The 20441-nt window shown below is 49.1% G+C and overlaps 2 long non-coding RNA genes across 2 annotated transcripts in view; both read left to right on the top strand.

Annotated features, from left to right (window-relative positions):
* The first annotated feature begins 4690 nt into the window (after positions 1-4690).
* The window catches only part of LOC127482878 (uncharacterized), a 51336-nt gene continuing 35585 nt past the window's right edge, over positions 4691-20441 (top strand). The window contains exons 1-2 of the long non-coding RNA XR_011388133.1: positions 4691-4982; positions 17099-17226. This is a non-coding gene — a long non-coding RNA (uncharacterized lncRNA). The remainder of the gene's footprint in view (positions 4983-17098; positions 17227-20441) is intronic.
* Positions 5003-6069, top strand: LOC127482879 (uncharacterized). Its single transcript, XR_007908762.2, has 3 exons — positions 5003-5194; positions 5291-5323; positions 5462-6069. It is a non-coding gene; the product is annotated as an uncharacterized lncRNA (long non-coding RNA).

Genomic DNA, 20441 nt, shown 5'->3' with positions numbered 1-20441 from the left:
CTTCCTTTCCTTTCCTGGAGAGCTGGTCCCTTTTTTAAGTTTTCAGTGGTTGGGGCCTGGGCTGCTTTGGTGGATGTCTGTAATGCCACTTGGCATTATGGGTGCTGGGATTTGGCTTTTGAGTAGATAGATGCCAGGTGGGACTGCCACAGAAACCAGATTTTCAAAATCAGAAGCCAGCTCTTGGGCCGAGGTTTGCAGGTTTGATTTATTTATTATTTACTTATTTATTTATTTTTATTTGATTTATTTATTAAAACACTGCCTTAAATACTAAGTGTCTTGCTGAGTGAGATTGCTGGCATTCCTTGCCTTTGGCACCTGACTCTGGTCCCAGTCCTGCTGTGGCTTCCTCTGTTTCCTGGAGGTGGAGAAGGCCTGAGGCATCCCTGGCCACCTGGGTGCCACCTCTGTCCTTTTTGGACTTTGTTTTCATTTTATGACTCTTGAAATTTCTGTAAGATTTTTTTTTAAATATTTATTTCTTTATTTAAGAGGCAGAGTTACAGACAGAGAGAGGAAGAGACAGACAGAGAGGTCTTCCAAATGCTGGCTCACTTCCCAAATGGCTGCAGCAGCCCCTGCTGGGCCAGACTGAAACCAGGAGCCAGGAGCCAGGAGCTTCTTCTGGGTCTCCCACGTGGGTACAGGGGGCCAAGGGCTTGGGCCATCTTTTGCTGCTTTCCCAAGCATGTCAACAAGGAGCTGGATTGGAAGTACATCATCTGGGACTCGAACCAGCACCCATATGGGATGCTGGCCCCACAGGCACCTGCTATGCCACAGCGCCATCCCCATAAGATATCTTTATACACACAAAGAGGTACGCAGGGTACCGCAGTGGGCACCTGCGTGACTGACCCTTACAGGAGGTGACTCCTTTCAGATTCAGTTTCCCTGGGTGTAAATGGGAACAGCAATCCCCCAAGATGTCTGTGGGTGTGGGGGAGCATGGCTCAGCGCCTACAACCATCAGCATGTTTCATCCAGAGACCGCCTGTAGTGACACTGGGCTGGGTTTCTTATTTATTGCAACGAAATGTCTTAAACGGTTTAGGCTTCATTTTGAAGATTTGGGAGAGGCGCTCAGGAACCAGGGTTTCCATCAGACAGCTGGGGAAAAGCACTGGGACCAATCTTTTGTCTGTGCTTAGACATAATTACGGGGTGGCCTTGTTTGGTTTCATTTTATCACGATGGCTGAGTTATCTTGTCTGGGGTTGTTGTTCCTTAAGAAGGGGTCTGTGCGACAGGAGAGCACGTGGCCTGGCTGTAGGCTGCACACCAACTTGTTCATGACAGGTGGTCTCCAGGTGTCAGGGGCTTCCAGCTGTGAGCCCCCATCCTGGGGGACTTGTACTGCCGGGGCTGTCAAAAGAACTGGAGAAGTTAGTGTTTAGATTGGCCAAGTAATATTTAATGACTGTTAAATCATAGATGTAGGGGCAGGTGTTGTGGCACTGACAGGGACCCCTGGCATCCCTTGCTGGGGTCAGCTGGAGTCCTGGCTGCTCCACTTCTGATCCAGCTCTCTGCTAATGTACCTGGGAAAACAGCAGAGGATGGCCCCAGTCCTTGGGACCCTACACCCATGTGGGAGACCTGGAAGAAGCTCTAGCCTCCTGGCTTCGGCCTTGCTGAGCCCCAGCTATTGTGGCCATTTTCGGGGAGTTAACCAGCAGGTGAGGTTTCCTTTCTCTCTCTCTCCTTCTCTCTTTATCTCTGCCTTTCAAGTAAGTAAGTTAAGTAAGTAAATAAATAAATCTCTCTTTTACAAGCAAAACAAAACAAAATACCAAAGACACAGTCCTTGAGCACCACCAGCCCTCATTCTCAGCCTGGGGTGCTGGGCCATGGCACGGATAGGAGAGGTGTAGCTCTGGCCCTCACCCACCAGCCGCCCCAGTCCCTGAGCACCCTGGCGGGAGTCCAGTAAGCTACCGGGCTCAAGGGCAGAACTTTTCCCCTGCACTCCAGGAAGTCAGGGAGAAAATGCACGGAATGTTTTTAAAAGTCTGCCCAGCAGAGAGGGGCTGTTTGAGTTGCTTTGGAAAGAAGGGCAGAATGCAGGTGGCTAGAGAGGAAAGAGCAGCATCGCGGCAGATTCAGGGCAGGACTGGAATGGTGCACAGCACTGTGGGGGGAGGCACAAATGCGATCCGGGGGATTTAGAAGAACAAGACGAGACCCAATCCCTTTCTGGGCAGAAATGGTAGGATCTTGATATTGAACGTGCTCTTAGCAGTCTTAGAGCTGGCTAGGGCAGGTGGCTCAAGAGAAGGCCAGAGTGCTTCTGACCCCAGGCTTCTCAGACAGCAGGTGTGATGGGGGCTGGGAGACAGCAAGGGGGCAGTGTTTGTGCTTACTCTGAGCTGTCTGCCTCCAGCTCAGTGTGTGACTTTTGGGACACTTTGTCAATTGAGCTGTGAATTAATTTGTTAAAGTACCCCTTGTGGGGCTGGCACTGTGGCACCAGCATCCCATAAGGGTGCTGGTTCCATCCCGGCTGCTCCACTTCTGATCTAGCTCTCTGTGATGGCCTGGGAAAGCAGTAGAAGATGGCCCAAGTCCTTGGGCTGCTGCACCCACGTGGGAGACCCAGAAGAAGCTCCTGGCTCCTGGCTTCCAATGCGCCCAGCTCTGGCCTTTATGGTCACTTGAGGAATGACCCAGCAGGTGGAAAGCCTCTCTCTTTGCCTCTGTCTCTCTGTAACTCTGGCTTTCAAATACATAAATAATGTTTTTTAAAGTTCCCCTTCTTTGGAACCTTAGTTAAGCTTTTTGGAAAGTCTTGGGAAATTTACCTTGAACTCTTTTTCCCCAAAGAACCGTGCCTTCCTTCCCCATCAGGGGGCATTGGGCGGGCACCACCCCTGACTCACTGCACCCCTGTGCAACTTTGAGGCTGTTCATCTCGTTCCTTCCTCTGTAAGATGGAAATCTAAGTACCTTCCCTTTATTGAGGAAGTTCAAGCCCATCAAGAAGTACAAGGCCATTTGGAGAAAAATTTAATTATTAATTTTATTTTTGAGAAGTTATTTTGTTTGTGTTTTTTAAAAAGACCACATAATTCTGTTTAGAAAATCAACTGTCTCTACCTCTCTGTAACTCTGCCTTTCAAAATAAATGAATACATCTTAAAAAAAATTAACTTCTCTAGTCTGTAAAATATCTTGAGTATTGCAGATAAGTGCTCAGCTGGATTAAAAAGAATTGTCACAATAAGTGCATACTATAGTGCTGTAGTAAGTGTTGTCATTTGGAATGTTATTTCCCTTTCTAGTAACCGTTTTCCCTCCAAAGTTTGAGAAAAGTAAGAGAATGAGTTCACATACAGCATATTTTGACCAGACGGTGGCCAGCGGGCAAGCGGGTCAGGCAGGAGGCAGGGTGTCTCTTGGGAATGCGTTTGTCAAGCACTGCTGAGTGAGGTGGAAGGAAGCGCAGCCTCCCAGCCTTGCTGGCTAATTAAGAGCGCGCCTGGCAGCACGAGTACGAGGGCATCTTTCTCAATGTCACATCCTGCCCTCCCCACACGTTCCTTCCAGGAGGAGATTTCTGAAAGCCCAATTATGCCTCGTAATTAGCACTTTATCGTTGTCCTTAACATCTTCCGTGTGACCGCCTTGGGGAGGGTTGGTAGGAGAAAGGAGCCAGGTACCACACAGTCTTCTCTCCTCCCCGAGTCCCTGACGCCTGCTCACTGCTCCCTGGTGCCTGGTCCTCACACAGCTTCCTCTGGGGTCAAGTGCAACTTCATTGCCCTTTTTGGCCCCATCCCTTATCTTCAGACTGTGGCCCTCAGTCGTGGAGAAATAGATGCTCCCCATCCCTGTTGAGATGAGCAACCACAGGGCCTTGCTTCCTCCTCTGCCTCCTACAAGAGATTTCATTCATTCATTGATCCAGCCAACTGAGCAAATTTGTTCACTTAACAGTAATTACTGAGTGTCAGCTCCGTGGCAGGCCCTGTTCTTGGCTCTGTGAAAACAGCAGGAAACAAGAGTTCTGGGCTCGCTCTTTTTATTTGATAAGCAGAGTTACAAAGAGAGAAGGAGAGACACAGAGAGAGATCTTCCATCCGCTTTTCTCCAAATGGCCACAAAGCCTGGGGCTGGGCCAGGCCAAAGCCAGGAACCAGGAGCTCCTTCCAGGTCTCCCACATGAGTAGCAGGGGCCCAACTACTTCAGCCAGCCATCTTCTACTGCTTTCTCTGGCATATTAGCAGGGAGCTGGATCGCAAGTGGAACAGCCACATCTTGGACTGGGGCTCATATGGGATGCAGACAGCAGTTTATTTATTTTAAGTTTTGATTTAATGAATGCATGTTTTCATAAGTACAACTTTAGGAATATAGTGGTTCTTTCCTCCATACCCACCCTCCCACCCCAGTTCCCATCCCACCTCCCTCTCCCTCTCCCATCTCCTTCTTCATTATGGTTCATTTTTAGTTCGATTTTATATACAGAGGACCAACTCCATGTTAAGCATAGATTTCAACAGTTTGCACCCACACATACACACAACATATAGAGTATGGTTTGAGAACAAGATTGCAGTTGATTCTCATAGTACAACTCATTAGGGATGGAGGTCCTACATAGGGAGTAAGTGCACAGTGACTTCTGCTGTTCCTTTAACAATTAACACTCTTATTTATGATGTCAGTGATCACCTGAGGCTCTTGCCATGAGCTGCCAAGGCTATGGAAGCCTTCTGTGACCATAGACTCCATCAATATCTGGACACGGCCATAAGCAAAGTGGAAGTTCTCCCTTCGGACAAGAGTACATCCTACTCTGATGGCCTCTTCTTTCCACTGAGGTCTCACAGAGATCCTCCATGTAGCAGACAGCAGTTTAACCTGTTGGACCAGAGTGCTGGCCCCTGTGCTCACCCTTGGGCTTTGCACTGGAGAAGGCCCACGCAGTAAAGAATCACTTTGTTAGAAGGTCGGAAAGGTCGCAAAGAAAAAGAAAGTGAGTGCATGAAGGGGGAGGCAGGGTTGTGGGCGGAAATTGTTTTTTTTTTTTTTTTTTTTTTTTTTTCATAGAAGTGGCCGGGAAGACCTCAGAGCAGGCTGATATTGGAGCAGCCCCTTACAAGGCGGGAAGGAGCTGCCTACCTCCTCTCTGGATCAGGGGCACAGCAGGAGCTGGTGCGGCCGGAATGAGGGAGCATACACTCAGAGGTGTGGGGTTGTGGCTTTTCCTCCCAGTGGGGTGGGGAGATCTGCGAGGCTTCGGAAAAGAACCTGTTAGGCTCACCTAGACTGGTCTATCCACAGAGACTCAGTAGATTTCGTGGGAGCAGAAGCTTGGTGAGTAGGAAGACCTGATAGAAGTTTATTGTACTCTTGGGCAAATGTGTTTGAAGTGGCGCGATGGGTTAATGCCCTGGCCTGAAGCGCCAGCATCCCATGTGGGCTTTGAGACCCAGCTGCTCCACTTCCATCCAGCTCTCTGCTATGGCCTGGGAAAGCAGTGGAAATGGCCCAAGTCCTTGGGCTGCTGCACCTATGTGGGAGCCTGGCTTCGGATCAGCACAGCTCTGGCCATTGTAGCCATCTGGGGAGTGAACCATCAGATGGAAGATCCCCCTCTCCCCCCGCCTTTCCTTCTCTCTCTGTGTAATTCTGACTTTCAAATAAAAACAAATAAATCTTTTTAAAAAATGTGTTTGAAGTGCAGTCTCAAAAGCAGAAGAAATATAGTTGGGAGCTCACAGACCTTTAAAGAAGTCCCTCTGCTCTCAAGAAGCCAAGTGGGAGAGGAGAGGGGACAAATTGCCAAAGCCCTATACAACAGGGTGTCTCAGGGTGGGTGTTTGGCACACAGGTTAAGATGCTAGGGGCTGTCCACATACTGTATTGGGGTGCCTGGGACTGAGTTCCAGCTCTGCTTCCAATTATAGCTCCCTGCTAGTGCACACTTGGGGAGGCCACAGGTGATGGTTCAAGTACTCCCAGCCTTGTGGACTGAGTTGACCTAGATTGAGCTCTGGGCTCCTGGCTTCAGCCTGGCCCAGCAGTCACTGCTATAGGCATTTGTGGAGTAAGCCAGTGGACAGAAGATATCTTTATCTGTCTCTGCCTCTTACTCCCTATCTAAAAAAAAAAAAAAAAAAAAAAAAAGGAAACCCAGAACATACAAGATGTCTTGGAGTTCGATGGGATTGCTCCTGGGTGAGGTGAAGAGTGAAGAGAGGAGAATCTGAAGACTGTCGGGAAGGAGTTAGCCATTACCTGGCATCACCTGGTAGGGTTATTTGGGTTATTTCCAACCCAAGGCCCTGCATGTTATAAAAGTAACCCATACTCATTGCAGAACAGTTTGCAAATGCAGAAAACAAAAATAAAAGGGAAAAACACTTATCCATAGTTCTAATATCCTGAAACAAACCGTATTATCATTTTGAGATATCTTCTTTCATTCATCCTTTTCTGTATATTTGCTTTACATTTTGCAATTATATATATTTACCTTTTGTTTCCCATGACGCTGTAAACATGTCTGTATATTCTATTGCCCATTATGTCACATCAGGTGACGCACTATGACTTATTTAATTAGTCTTGCAGTGAGTTGCAGAATTATTCAACAGATACTCAATTTTGGCTCATTAAGCCCTGAGGAACCAGCAATGAGTAAGACTGACAAGGCCCTTACCTTTATGAAGTTATATTCTGGAAGGAGTTTATATTAGTCAGCTTTTCATTACTATTACAAGATACATATGGGAGGCTACTTACTAAGAAAACAGGTTTGATTTGGCTCATGGAGTCCCAAGGTGGCCAGGGCATTGCATGGTGAGAGACAGGAAGCACACGTTTCTGTGGTCTTTCCTTCTGCTTATCAGCCCACCAGGATCAATCATGGAGGCCCCACCCTAGGGACCTCATCTAATCTTAATCACTTCCTCTTAGGCGGATTAAGTTCTCACCACCTCTTAGATTAAGTTTTCACCCTTTTAATATCTCACAGTGGGAATTAAATTTCAACACAAACACAAACACTTGAAGTCACTGGGGACACTCAAACCATAGCAGAGTTAAATGAAGGAGTTAAAGCAGGAAAGAGCTATATTATTCTAGCTAAGGAATGATAAATGTGTGGTGTGTTAAGTCACTAGGTTTGCCCTTAATATTTTATGTGTGGTGATTTGTTAAAAGCAGTGAAGGAAACCAGTACACTCGGCTCATTTCCACTCTAGAGTTGTGTTGGTTCTTTCCTCGGTCAGCTCTGTGTGTGTCTGGTTTCTCTCTCTCTTTTTTTTTTTAAGATTGATTTATTTATTTGTAGGAGAGAGAGAGGGAGACCGAGAGTGAGAGAGCAACGGCTCTTTCATTTGTTGGCTCACTCCCCAAATGGCCACAGTGGCTGAGGCCGGTCCAGGCTGAAGCTGAGAGCCTAGAAACCCATCCTGGTCTCCCACATAGGGGGCAGGAGCCCAAGCACTTGGGCCATCATTCACTGCTTTCCCGGTGCATTAGCAGGGAGCTGGATCAGAGGCTAAGCAGCTGTATCTAAGATCAGCATTGTGGGATGCAGGCATCGCAAGCGACTGCTTAACCCACTGCGTCACAATGCTGGTCCCAGGCCAGTTACTTTAAAGTGCTTTGCCAGCTCTTTTGTGCCTGTGAGAGTGTTTTCAAAATCTGTTTGCTTAGCTTTTGTAGATGTCCTCCGTGGGAAAGTTGGCCTGAGTTACCTAGCCTATGAGTCCTTGAAGTAGAAGTCCTCTAGGTAAAGTGGTTCCTATATTCAGTGGGGTTAATCATACGTGAATATGGAAGGTGACGTTATGATCTGAATGCATCCCCCAGAATCCATGTGTGGAAATGGAATTGCCAATGTGAGAGCATCGAGAGCAGGGACCCTTTGGCGGTGGTTAAGGCACGAAGGCAGAGACTTCATGAATGGGAGTCACACCTTCAGAAAAAAGCTACAGGAAACTCGCCTTCCTCCATTTTGCCCCTCCCCCTTCTGCCATGTGAAGACACAGCAGCAAGGTGCACCTCTTGGAAGCAGAGAGGCTGGGCCCCCACCAGACACTGGCTGGTGCCTTGCTCTTGGGATTTCCAGACTTCAGAACCACAAGAAATACATTTCTGATGTTTATACATTGCCTAGGACGTGATGTCTAGTTACAGCAGCGCAAAGAGGCTAAGACAGGTGGATTTGTGGGAATGAGTGCATGAAATCTCAGCTTGAGGGAAAGACGGAGGATTGAAGTTCTAGAAAGGAAGCTCTGGGCTTTGAAAAAGGGTATAGGCTCGGTTGTTGTAAGAGGGAGAAGGAGAGTAGTGACAACAGAATCACAGCGTGTTCATTTCTGACACGTCACAGTCCAGAGAAGGCGGTTCAGTTTTTGGGGAAGCTCTGATCCATATGCTCGTGTTCTGTCTGTCTTGTGGCTCCACCATCCCCTAGGCTGTGATCAGCGTCCTCATCACGGAGTGCTGTATCAGCACCCTGGCTGTGGAGGGGGAAAGAGGAAGAGGAGGGTGGCCAGTTTTATTTTTGTCTTTAAGAGCATATTATGGGGGCCAGAGCTGTGGCACAGCCAAGTGAAGCCACAGCCTGCAGCACTAGCATCCCAAATGGGTGCTGGTTCGAGTCCCGGATGCTCCACTTCTGATCCAGCTTCCTACTAATGCTCCTGGGAAAGCAGCGGAAGATGGCCCAAATGCTTGGGCTCCTGTACTTGAATAGGAGATCTGGAGGAAGCTCCTGGCTCCTGGCTCCTGGCTTCAGATCGGCCCAGCTCCAGCTGTTGCAGCCATTTCTGGAGTGAGCCAGCGGTTGGAAGATTTCTCTCTCTTTTTCTTTCTCTCTTTTCCTCTCTCCATCTCTCTCTCTCTCTCTTCTCTCTCTCTCTCTCTCTCTCTGCTTCTCTCTGTTACTCTGTATTTAATAAAATAAGTAAATAAAAAAGAGTATATTATGGACGCTAAATTCATCACTTCTGTTTAGATACTCTTGGTCCACATTAATTATTTTTATCACCATTGCCAGAGGCAAGAGAGGACAGGGATGTCCTTCCCACAGCTGTGGCAGAGCGCAGGACTGGCTATAATGTGAGAAAGAAGAGGATGGGGTGGATCCTGAGGAGCAGTTAGCAGTCTCTATCATAGAACCCCGTTACAAGAGGTAGAGAAGGGGGCCAGCGCTGTGGCACAGCGGATTAAAGCCCTGGCCTGAAGCGTCGGCATCCCATATGGACGCCGATTCTAGTCCCAGCTGCTCCACTTCTGATCCACCTCTCTGCTAGGGCCTGGGAAAGCAGTAGAAGATGGCCCAAGTCCTGGGACTCCTGCACCCACGTGGGAGACCTGGAAGAGGCTCCTGGCTCCTAGCTTAGGATTGGCACAGCTCTGGCCATTGCAGCTGTCTGGGGAGTGAACCAGAGGATGGAAGACCTCTCTCTCTGTCTCTACCTCTCTGTGTAACTCTGTCTTTCAAATAAATAAAATTAAAAAAAAAAGGAGAGAGGTAGAGAAGGACTCTCATAACCAGAGTAGGCCAGTGGGACAAGGGGGAGAGACCCCAACATGACTTCTCATGTGAATAGGAGCACCCCAGGTTTCTGTGTGCTAGGGGACGATGAGCTCAAGAGGGGACTGAAAATTAGAGCAGAAAGTCCTGGAAGGCTTGTTAAGGGACAGAGAGGTGGGTAGCATGCGCCTCAGCCCCCTCCTACCCCCACCCCCCGATTTGTGGCTCAGTACACTAGGGGTAAATCTGGAAAATTTTCATTTCTAATGATTTTCCAGATGATGCTGATGGAACTGTTCAGGGATCAGACTTTAAGAATACTGTATCTTGTGCCCAACTAGCTTGCACTGGCTTTGCTTTCAAGAGCTGATGGCGAGAGGTATGTCCAAGAAGAATGAGGGAGCTGGGCTCTGCGTATCAGCTGTGGGAGGCTGGAATCCTTCACCGTTGTGTTATGGAGGGGGTCCCTGCAGGCAGGTGCAGGGAAGCCCCTTAACACACATGGTCATAATCACCTCACTTTTATGTTCCTGATACTCAGTTTCTCTCCCCTGGCTAATTCCAAAAGAACACCCTGGAAAACCATTTGATGCTCTTAACTTGAAGAATTTGTTCTGTCTCATACCCAAAGATATGCACAACATATTATTTTTATAGTTTTTATTCATATTTTAGTGAGAATTTTATGAATATAGGTTTTGATTCTTTGGTACAAGATGGAACATAATCTATTTAGTTGTGTCTCTCTCTCTTTTAATTTTAGAAAGATACTAAATTTACCAGGAGAGGGAACTGAATTCCTACCTATTAGTTACAGAATGGAATTGAAAACAATGATAGATCATTTTGAAAAAAAGAATGTTTCTTGAGGAAATTATTAAAAACTGAAGGGAATCAATTTATGGGCTTTGTTTTTGACTACTGGAAAATGCACCTGAGCTGATATTGGTTTTTTTCTGTCTGTCTGTCTTTAAGATTTCTTTTTTATTTGAAAGACAGAGTTACAGAGAGGAAGAGGCAGGGAGAGAGAGAGAAAGAGAGGTCTTCCATCCGCTGGTTCACTCCCCAAATGGCCACAATGGTCAGAGCTGCACTGATCTGAATCCAGGAGCCGGGAGCTTCTTCCTGGTCTCCCACGCGGGTGCAGGAGCCCAAGGACTTGGACCATCTTCTACTGCTTTCCCAGGCTGTAGCAGAGAGCTAGATTGGAATTGGAGCAGCTGGGACTCAGACTGGCACCTATATGGGATGCTGGCACTGCAGGCGGCAGCTTTACTTGCTATGCCACAGTGCTGGCCTCGGGGTTGTCCTATTTTCAATTCCAAGTTGCATTCAGCTGGCAGAAGGAAAGAAAAAGAATGGGTGATTAAAAAAAAAAGATTTATTTATTTGAAAGAATTAGGAGAGGCAGAGAGAGAGATTCGCTGGTTTACTCCCCAGTTGACTGCAATGGATAGGGCTGGGCCAAGCCAAAGCCAGGAGCTTCTTCCAAGTCTCCCACATAGGTGCAGGGGCCCAAGGACTTGGGCCATCTGCTGCTGCTTTCCCAGGCACATTAGCAAGGAGCTGGAGCAGCTGGGACTCCAACCAGCTCCCATATGGGATGCTGGCACTGCAGGCCGTGGCTTAACCCACTGTGTCACAGCACCAGTCCTGAGATGGGGGTGATCTTTAAGCTCCAGTATTGACGTCAGCCAAGTGGAATATGGTAGCTTTGGGATCTGCAAGGAGGGAAGGCCTATACTTCCAGGAAGAGAGAGTCCCTACCTGTACTTCTGGGGAAGAAAAGTCCTTGTCAATGTCCCCACGGTGCCTAAAGGTCAACCAATGAGGATCAGACCTGCCTTGACCTTTAACCCCCACGCGCTGTATCTATAAAAGGAACCCTCCCAACCTCTGACGTGCGTCTTCCCCGGCCCCTGCTCTGTTGGGACTGGGGAACCTCGCCCGGAGCGGAATCCCAATAAAAGCTTGTGAATTAATTGATTCGTCTGTCTGGGAAGATTTGTTATGCGCCGGACACCTTGCAGAATATTAGGGGACATAACTGGGAAAATAGGAAGAGCCCAGGAGTGAAGGAAACAAGAGATGTAGCACCAGCAGGGGCAGGCACAAGGCCCAGGGCGGTGGCCCCATTCAGGTGGAGTCCCAGGCAGCCTGTGGCTCACCCGCTGTGGTTCCGCTTTTCTCCATCACAGGAATGCAGTCTGGCAGAAACAGGCTGGAGGTGTGGTTCCAGGGGAAAACTTGCCGAGAGTGTGGACATCAGGTGCAGAGCTGGGTCATCCCCATCACTGTGTCGAAAGCCAAGAATCTGAACAGAAAGGAGAGGAAGCCGAGAGGTGTGGGCAGAAGGTGAGGTAGGAGGGTGGCCCAACATGGTCAGGGAGCTGGGGCTCAGATGAGGACGAGGAGCTGTCTGTCCAAACTGCTCTACTGTTCTGGCCGGACACGCGATAGGGGAGGTCCCAGGGCCTGACAAAGCCACCCTCTGGGGTGAAGTCTTCGGGATACCCAGGCTGAATCAGCAAGGCCCTTCCTTTGAAGCTGCCCGTCTAGTGTGCCCTGATGAAATGCAGCAACTCAGATCCCAAGACAGACTGCTGGGCTTTCCTTCCGCAAAGACACCTGTCCTCGCCGCCTGGCAGGGTCTGGGGCCATGATGCCTCTTAGGCCAAGTGCAGGACCCTGTTGTCACTGTGTGCTTCAGAGTGCTCAAATTTACTTCCCCTCCCGCTAAAGGCACTGTAAGGAGAGGCAAGCAGTGTTAATTTTTAAAAATTAAACAGACTCTTCGTGAAACCCTTTTAATGTTTAAATTTTTAAATATTTAGCCTGTACAGTTCCATGAGTTGACACAAACTTAAAAATAATCAGTTCTAGTGGCCGGCACTGTGGCGCAGCGGGCCTGCAGGGCTGGCATCCCACATGGGCACCAGTTCTAGTCCCGGCTGCTCCTCTTCTGATCTAGCTCTCTGCTATGGTCTGAGAAAGCAGTAGAAAATGGCCCGAGTCCTTGGGCCCCTGTACCCACATGGGAGACCGAGAAGAAGCTCCTGGCTCCTGGCTTCGGATCAGCGCAGCTCTGGCCATTGTGGCCAATTAGGGAGTGAACCAGCAGATGGAGGACCTCTCTGTCTCTCTCTGTAACTCTGTCTTTCAAATAAATTATATATATATATATATATTTTTAAAAAAACAGTTCTAGATCAGCAAACCTAATTTTAACAGCCCCCAGAAAAGTTCTGTCCCCAAGCCTCCCACATGTTCCAATCACTACCCACCCTAAGGGGAATCCCTGCCCTGACGTCCTGCAGCCCTGATGAGTTGTGTCTGTTTTTATCCTTTTTATGGATGAAATCCTACTACTTCCACTCTTTTATAGCCGGCTTCTTCCTTGTCTCTGTGTGTGGCCATAGATTGCACATTTCTGTTGCTGTATTGCATTCACTGTGTGACTGTACTACGGTTTGTCCATCCTTTTATAGGTGGACATTTAGATGGCTTCGAATTCGGGTACTGCTGTGAGTCTCATGGCTGTGGGTTTTCTAGCACATGATTGTGGATCATGTGTTCACACTCTGGTGCTTGATTTCTGGTTGCAGAAATAGATCCCTATCACCAACACCCCTGTCTCAGACATTTGGGTTGCCATAACCAAGCATAGCAAAGGCTGGTTGGTGTATAAACCATAGGACTCTCTTTTTCCCGGTCCCGGAGGCTGGTTGTTGGGGAGCAGAGTACCAGCATGGCCCATTTCTGGTGAGGGCCCACTTCTGGATTGCACGCTCTTGGTGGAAAGAAGATGAGAATGCTCTCTGGTGTGAGAGATTTTACCCTGATGGCCAGCTGCCTCCCAAAGGGCCCCACCTCCTTAGGCTGTCCTGTTGGGGTTTAGGATTTCAACATATGAGCATTCAGTCCATGGCAACCCTCTTTGAGTCCGGAACTCTGTGTGAATGTCTGTGAGGAATTAGAGGACAGCTGGGCGTCCGCGAGGGCAAAGGTCCGGTGAGCATCCACAGAGTGGCTCTCTCCAAACCTCACGCATCCCATTCTTTCGCCTTCTAGCGGTGGCTCTGGTTTTTGCCCTCTGAGTCGTAAAGAGGCTAAACACCACGCTTGAAGTCACAGGAGCAGCAAGCACAGGAGCCAGAGCTGCAGCCAGGTGGTCTGGCCCCCACGCCAAGCCCTTTGTCACCCAGCGATGCTGCCTCTCTGAATCTTCAGCCTCAAGTCCCTGCTGTAGAGCGGAGCCATCTCTTCCCCGTGGAAACAAACACGCCTCATCTTTCCCTCTTAAACTCAGACATAAATTACTGCAAAAATGACTTTCCATCTTCCACTCCATCTCTTCTCATTGCTTCTTACTCACATTTTATCTGGGATGTTTAGGATGCTCCTAGAAGTGAGAGTAGTTTATGCTAATTTGACCCGTGTAGATGTTTAAGTACCAGTGTCAAAAAGAAGCAGTCTTATGCAAAAGAGAACCTCAACATCATTAGCCAGTAGGGACCTACAAAACAAGTCAACAATGAGATACTACGCTGTACTCACTAAGCTGACTTTGATTAAAAAAAAAACACAGACTATAACAAGTATTGGGAAGAGGGTGGAAAAATTAGAGTTCTCAGACATCACTGGAGAGACTGCAAAATGGTGCAACCGTCCTGGAAAACATTCTGGCATTCCACGGTGTCCCCTCCCGTCCGACCCAGCAGTTCCACTCCAGTTCCACCTAGGAGAATGCAGACACGTGTCCACGCAAAAACTTGCTCATGAATGTTCTCATCAGCATCATTCACAGTAGTTAAAGTGTTCCTCAGCTGACCCATGGGTGTTTAAAATGCATGTTCATCCAATGGAATGCTGGTTGGCAGTGAGAATAAATGAAGTACTTATCCGTGCTTCAACATGGATAATCCTCGAAAGCATGAAAAGTGAAAGCAGCCGGTTATAAGGGCTCCACAGAGTAGTTCCATTTGAATGAAATGTAGAACAGGAAAGACGGGCCAATGTGCAGATACAGAAAGCAGATTGGTAGCCGTGGAGGACCAGCAGAATTTGGGAAAGTGGGGAATGACTAGTAATGGGCCTGTGGTTTCCCTTAGGGATGAGGAGCGTGGTCCAAAATCACTTGGGTGCTGGGCGTTTGGCTCAGCGGTGAAGATGGTGCTTGGGTTGCCCGCGTTAGCCAGCAAAGTGCCCGGGTTCCACTCCTAGCGCTGCTTCCGGTTTCAGCTCCCTCCTAATCCCCATCCTGGGAGGCAGCTGGCGATAGCTCAAGTACTTGGGTCCCTGCCACCATGTGGGAGACCTGGATTGTGTTCCTTACTCCTGGCTGTGGCCCGGTGCCCTAGCTGTAGTATACATTTGAGAAATGAGCCAGCTGATGGGAGATTTCTCTCTGTGTCTCTTTCTCTGTCAAATAAAAAATTAAAAAATGAAGTTGTGGTGGTGGAGCACATCTCTGAGAACACAGCAAACACCACTTAATTGCACACTTTGAGTGAACTGTCCGGTATGTGAGTTATATCTCAATAAAGCTATTTTTTTAAAAGGAAGTGGAAAAGTAAAATTACCCCACCCAGATGTTATTAACAACAGCTTACGTGGCAACAGAACTGAACCCCAACTCTGTCGCCTGCATGTGCCTCTTCATGCCGGGATTCTTTCTGGGGATTGTATGTCCCTGGCTTTTGCTTTGATTTGGGATAGTATTTTATGTCCTCTCCTCCTTTGAATTGCAAGGCATTGTGCAAGATCACAGCAAATAGTAGTTCTCCCTTTCTAGGATTCTTGGCAGGATTCAATTGTGCCTGGCATGTGGTTAATAACTATTAGCTATTATTTTTATCCTAACCAAATTTTTTTATTGTTGCAGAAAAAACTGAGATATGGAGTATGTTTCTCAGTTTTAATGCCTGTTATTTGTGTAGTTCTGCCAGGTCTAGCACACATCCAGTACACGGGAGGTGAAGGGGCACAGACCTGCCTCCTGTCTACCCATTATCACATGGTGCAATGATAAAGACAGACATTAGGGGGCAGCATGCAATCGCAAGAAAACCCAGCTCATTTGACATAGGCCAGAAATATCAAAGGAAAGTGAAAAGCTTTCCTTTAATACAGCATCTTGTAGCATGCTTTTTTTTTTAAACATTTATTTTATTTATTTGAAAGACAGTTACAGAGAGAGGTAGAGACAGAGAGAGGTCTTCCATCCACTGGTTCACTCCCCAGATGGCTGCAATGGCTGGAGCTACGCCGATCCAAAGCCAGGAGCCAGGAGCTTCCTTCTGGGTCTCCCACGTGGCTGCAGGGGCCCAAGAACTTGGGCCATCTTCTACTGCTTTCCCAGGCCATAGCAGAGAGCTGGATTGGAAGAGGAGCAGCTGGGACTAGACCCGGCGCCCATATGGGATGCCGACGCTTCAGGCCAGGGCGTTAACCCGCTGTGCCACAGCGCCGACCCCTTGTAGCATGCTTTTATGGAAGGGAAATATTGAATGGCATTGCTTCTGGAAGAACAGCTGCAGCATTTCTCAAGGTCTACCTACACATTCCTGCATTACGGGATGTTGCTCACGGGCTGTTCACTGTATTCTGGCTCCTGTGGGATCACTTAGCTTCTCCTGCAGCCAGTTCCCGCCATGGGAGGCACCGATGGGAGCCAGCTGAAGGCCTACGTTAGGATACCACTGCCTTACAAAGCACTTGAACATGAGATGTGGCTTCTGGGAGCAATGGGGATGCTTTAGGTCTGAGGCTTCCCTTCGACACCTAATGAGTTTCCGCGGAGGTCCGTGTGCCCCAGCTCAGCCTGAGTCCCTCAGGCACAGGGGCCTACTCCATTTTCCTCTTTGTGTTCTCAGCCGTGTGCAGGGTTTGGCGTGTCCAAGTGAGCAGCACAGTGACTCCTGGGCTAAACTGCAGAAGCTGGAAAAAGAGGGCGAACCGTGACCACTTTGTGCACGAGCAATGGGACTCTCCAGTGTGTCTTCTTTAGTTATTTTGTTTTTCCATAATGCAAAAGCAGTCCACGTTCATAATGGGCAAAGCAAGCAAACAGAACTTTGGAAAATGCTCATCATCCCACCTACCCAATATCAATCTGGAGAATATCACAGATTCTTTCCATGTGTGTGTATAAACGTGTATGTGTGTATAAATATATGTGTGTATACGTAGATAGCGTTTACATTGCTGGCATTGTGGAATATCGCATTCCATCGTATGAGGACACTATCTTCATTTAACTACAGCCCCTCTTTCGGATGTTTGAGCTGTTTCTAAATGTTTGGTCTTTTGAAGAGAAGTCTGTCTCTAAGACTCAGCACGCATTCTTCACGAACACTTCAGGATAAATCCCCAGAAGCAGGATTTCTGGGTGAAGGGTAATTTACGTTGTCACCAGCAGTGGCAGTGCCCTTGATCAGCTGAAAAGTTCTAATTAGACACCACGCGAGAACTCTATAATCGTGGCTCAGGAATGTCATCGCTGCTCAAAACATTTGGGGAGCTTTGTGTTTGGTGATCCGGGGTGTGACTCACAGAAGAAAATAAATCATCTCATCTTGTCTTTGATCTTTGTTCAGGAAAATCCAGTTTATGGCAAAAGGACAAAGCAAGCATACATGGAGGATATTTGTATAAATGTGGCACCCACGTCAAGGGGAGAGGTGGAGAAGCGTGTCCCACACGGCCTGCAGTGACACACCAGAGGGTAAGCTGCCACCCCTCATTTTTGTAAGTCTCTTTGGAAATTTTGGATAGAAACTCCCCATCATTTGAAGATTCATTCTGTGTGGCAAAAGGTTTTTTCTTTTTTAAAAGATTTATTTATTGATTTGAAAGGCAGAGTTACAGAGAGGCAGAGGCAGAGAGAGAGAGAGGTCTTTCATTTGCTGGTTCATTCCCCAGATGGCCGCAATAGCCAGAGCTGCGCTGATCCAAAGCCAGGAGCCAGGAGCTTCTTTTGGGTCTCCCACGCAGGTGCAGGGCCCCAAGGACTTGGGCCATCTTCTACTGCTTTCCCAGGCCATAGCAGAGAGCTGGATCGGAAGTGGAGCAGCTGGGACTAGACCTGGCGCCCATATGGGATGCCAGCGCTTCAGGCCAGGGCGTTAACCTGCTGTGCCACAGCGCTGGCCCCCTGGGCTCTTTCCTAAAGGTTCCCAAGCTCCTCTTGCTTTAGCTCATAAAGATCTACCCAAGCAAAGCACAGAACATCCCAAAACACGTTTCTTCAGGTTTCTTCTTGGAAGAACAAGAGAGGCAGTGAATCCATCCGAGGGTTAGCAGTTCTGTTTAGAGGGGCTTATGGGTGGCAGTTGATTGACGGGAGCTGGCCCGGAGGATGGCACTGGTTTTCCCCAAGGTTATCTGTTTATTTGGAGGGGATTTGGAGAAGAGCTGATGGTGGGTGGGGGCTACAATAAACTCAAGCAACCCTCTCAGTGCTGCTTTGAGAGGGCTGCGGTGCACAGAAATCCTCAGTGGCTCCTCGTAGCTTCCTAGATAAAGCTCTGGACTGATATGCAAGGCCTCCTACACGACAGTCCTAACCCTACTTTCCCAGCCCTCCCAGTCTCCACCGCTTATACAGACCCACATGGAAGCTGCCCACACGCTTGCCACTGCTCCAGCCACCGCTCAGCAACCAGCTGGGCAGTGTGGCCTGTCAGCCCAGGCCTTAGCTGCACCGAGAGCGGCTCACTTTCTGCCTGATGTCTCCCTGATCCTGCCTCCCGGTGGCCTTCTGGACTCAGGCACGCGAGGGACCTGCTGTGCTTTGGAGCAACCTTTGATGACCGGGGGACATGAACTGGAAGGTGAAGACCCCTCTTATGTTCCAGGCCCTTCTACACAATTTCCTCAGAAGCCCCCAGTGGGATTGAGCCCCACTCAGTCGGGATTGAGCTCCCTGTGCCGACAGACTGGGCACCCTTACCACCTGACCCTTTGGTCCCCACTCCTGCTGCCTGGGAGCTAAGCCTCGTCTCAGGCTCTGCTTACCAGGAGCAAACAACAGTTGCCATCCTATTTGCTGTGTCCTCATTATGTTTTCATTTTTCTTTCTTTATAAAAAATTTTATTTATTTATTTGAAAAGCAGAGTTGCAGAGTAAAGAGACAGGGATCTTCCATCTGCTCGTTTACTCCCTCAATGGCCACAATGGCTGGGATTGGGCCAGGAAGAAGCCAGGAGCCAGGAACTTCTTCTGGGTCTCCCATGTGGGTACAGGGGCTGAAGGACTTGGGCCATCTTCCACTGCTTTCCCAGGTACATTGGCAGGAAGCTGGATCAGAAGTGGAGCAGCCGGGACCCAAAACAGTCCCCATATGGGATGCTGGCACTGCAGAAGGTGGCCCAACCCACTGTGCCACAGTGCTGGCCCCACTGGTTACTTCTTTGCTTTTCTTTGATTCATTTCTTCAGTACTCACATGGGGACATCTAATATGTTGCCTGTGTGGGGAAGGGTCCTGTAATATAAAAAGAAATCAGACACGGGTCTCGCCCTTTCGGAGTATTTTTTTGGCCTAAGAGAAAAGGCAGGCAGCTCAAACAATGGCAGAGTAACAAAATGAATGCTGTTCCTGAGACCCAAGACGGGGGGGACACAGGGGGCAGGGCTACTGATTCAACTCGGGGCACCTGGGATGGGTTTCTCGGAGTGGATTTTAAGGGATGAATAGGAGCCAGTTTGTAGGAAGGAGGTGGAGGGCGTGGTCTGGCAGACAGAGTCCTAAGAACGTGGGGTGCTTGGGTACTGTGGGAAGTGCAGGGAGACTGGCGTGCAGCACGCCCAGCAAGGTGCTGCTCAGAACCAGTGTGCCTGCTGCTTATGTGCCACTGGCCCGTCTGGACTCCAGGACAAGGTAGTCCTCTCATCCTGGCGGTAGCTGCTGGCCAAGGGCAGACGCCATGGACTGGGGACAGGCTGAGTCCGCTGGGGTGGGGGGGTCTGGGAAGCTGCATCTGGCCTTGCAGTACTGCGCACGGGTTGCTGTGCATCAGTTTCCTGTTCTTGGAGAGAGCCAGCAGGCATCCCCGGGTTCGAGTACAGCTGGGAGGGGGCTGGAAGGGTGCTGTCTCTCACAGGAGCAAACCACTTGCGTGTGTTTCCTCTGCATTGAAATAATTCTGCATTATGTTTATTGGTGCCTTTCCATTTCCCTCCCCCATCTTTTTGGTTAGCCAGGCAGCTCCCGACTTGGGAGCAGGTCAGTGACTTTCGGAGTGGGACGGATGAACCAATGGCTGGCTGAACCAAGTGGCCACCTCCTGGAGACCCCTTGGAGAGCTGGGGGAGGGTGAGAATTTAAGGCCACACAGAGAAGGCATGGGGAAGAAGCAGTGGGGAGAGGAGAGGAGAGGCAAGGAGAGCAGAGAGGAGCAGGGTGTGGCTGAGGCCCAGCGATCCGGCAGTAGCAGGGGTGGGAGACAGCGGGGCTTGGGACGCTCGCTGGGGCCTGCCTGATCTTTCTGCTTCTGGAAACATTCCAGCTCCCAGAAACCCACTGGTCCGCCGGGCCCGTGGCTCCCAGGCCATGACAGCAAACACACACTTCCCTGTTATCAGTCACATCCCAGCGTGAGCATGGTCAGGACAGGCCCTGCCTGGTCCTGCCTGGCCCTGCCTCTCACTGCTGTGTGAACTTGGGCAAGGAGTTGGCCACCGTGTGTGCCTCAGTTTCCTCATTTGTAAATCAGGCTACCATTGGTGACCACATCCGTGGGTCATCGTGATGACTGCCAGTGGCACTCACTAAACGCTCTCTAAGCCACGTTAAGTAAAATGTGTAGGAGGCAGCTGTGGACGTGGCCTGGGCCCAATAGACGGAAGCTAATAGAGTTACCGCGGCGGCTGAGCTTTGCTTGGTTGCTGGCGACTCGGCAGCCCATTCATGCAGTAAACTAACCCATAACCAGCTGA

The sequence above is a fragment of the Oryctolagus cuniculus genome, chromosome 4 (genome assembly GCF_964237555.1).
Source record: "Oryctolagus cuniculus chromosome 4, mOryCun1.1, whole genome shotgun sequence".
NCBI lineage: Eukaryota > Metazoa > Chordata > Mammalia > Lagomorpha > Leporidae > Oryctolagus > Oryctolagus cuniculus.
This window is presented reverse-complemented; position numbering and strand designations above follow the sequence as displayed.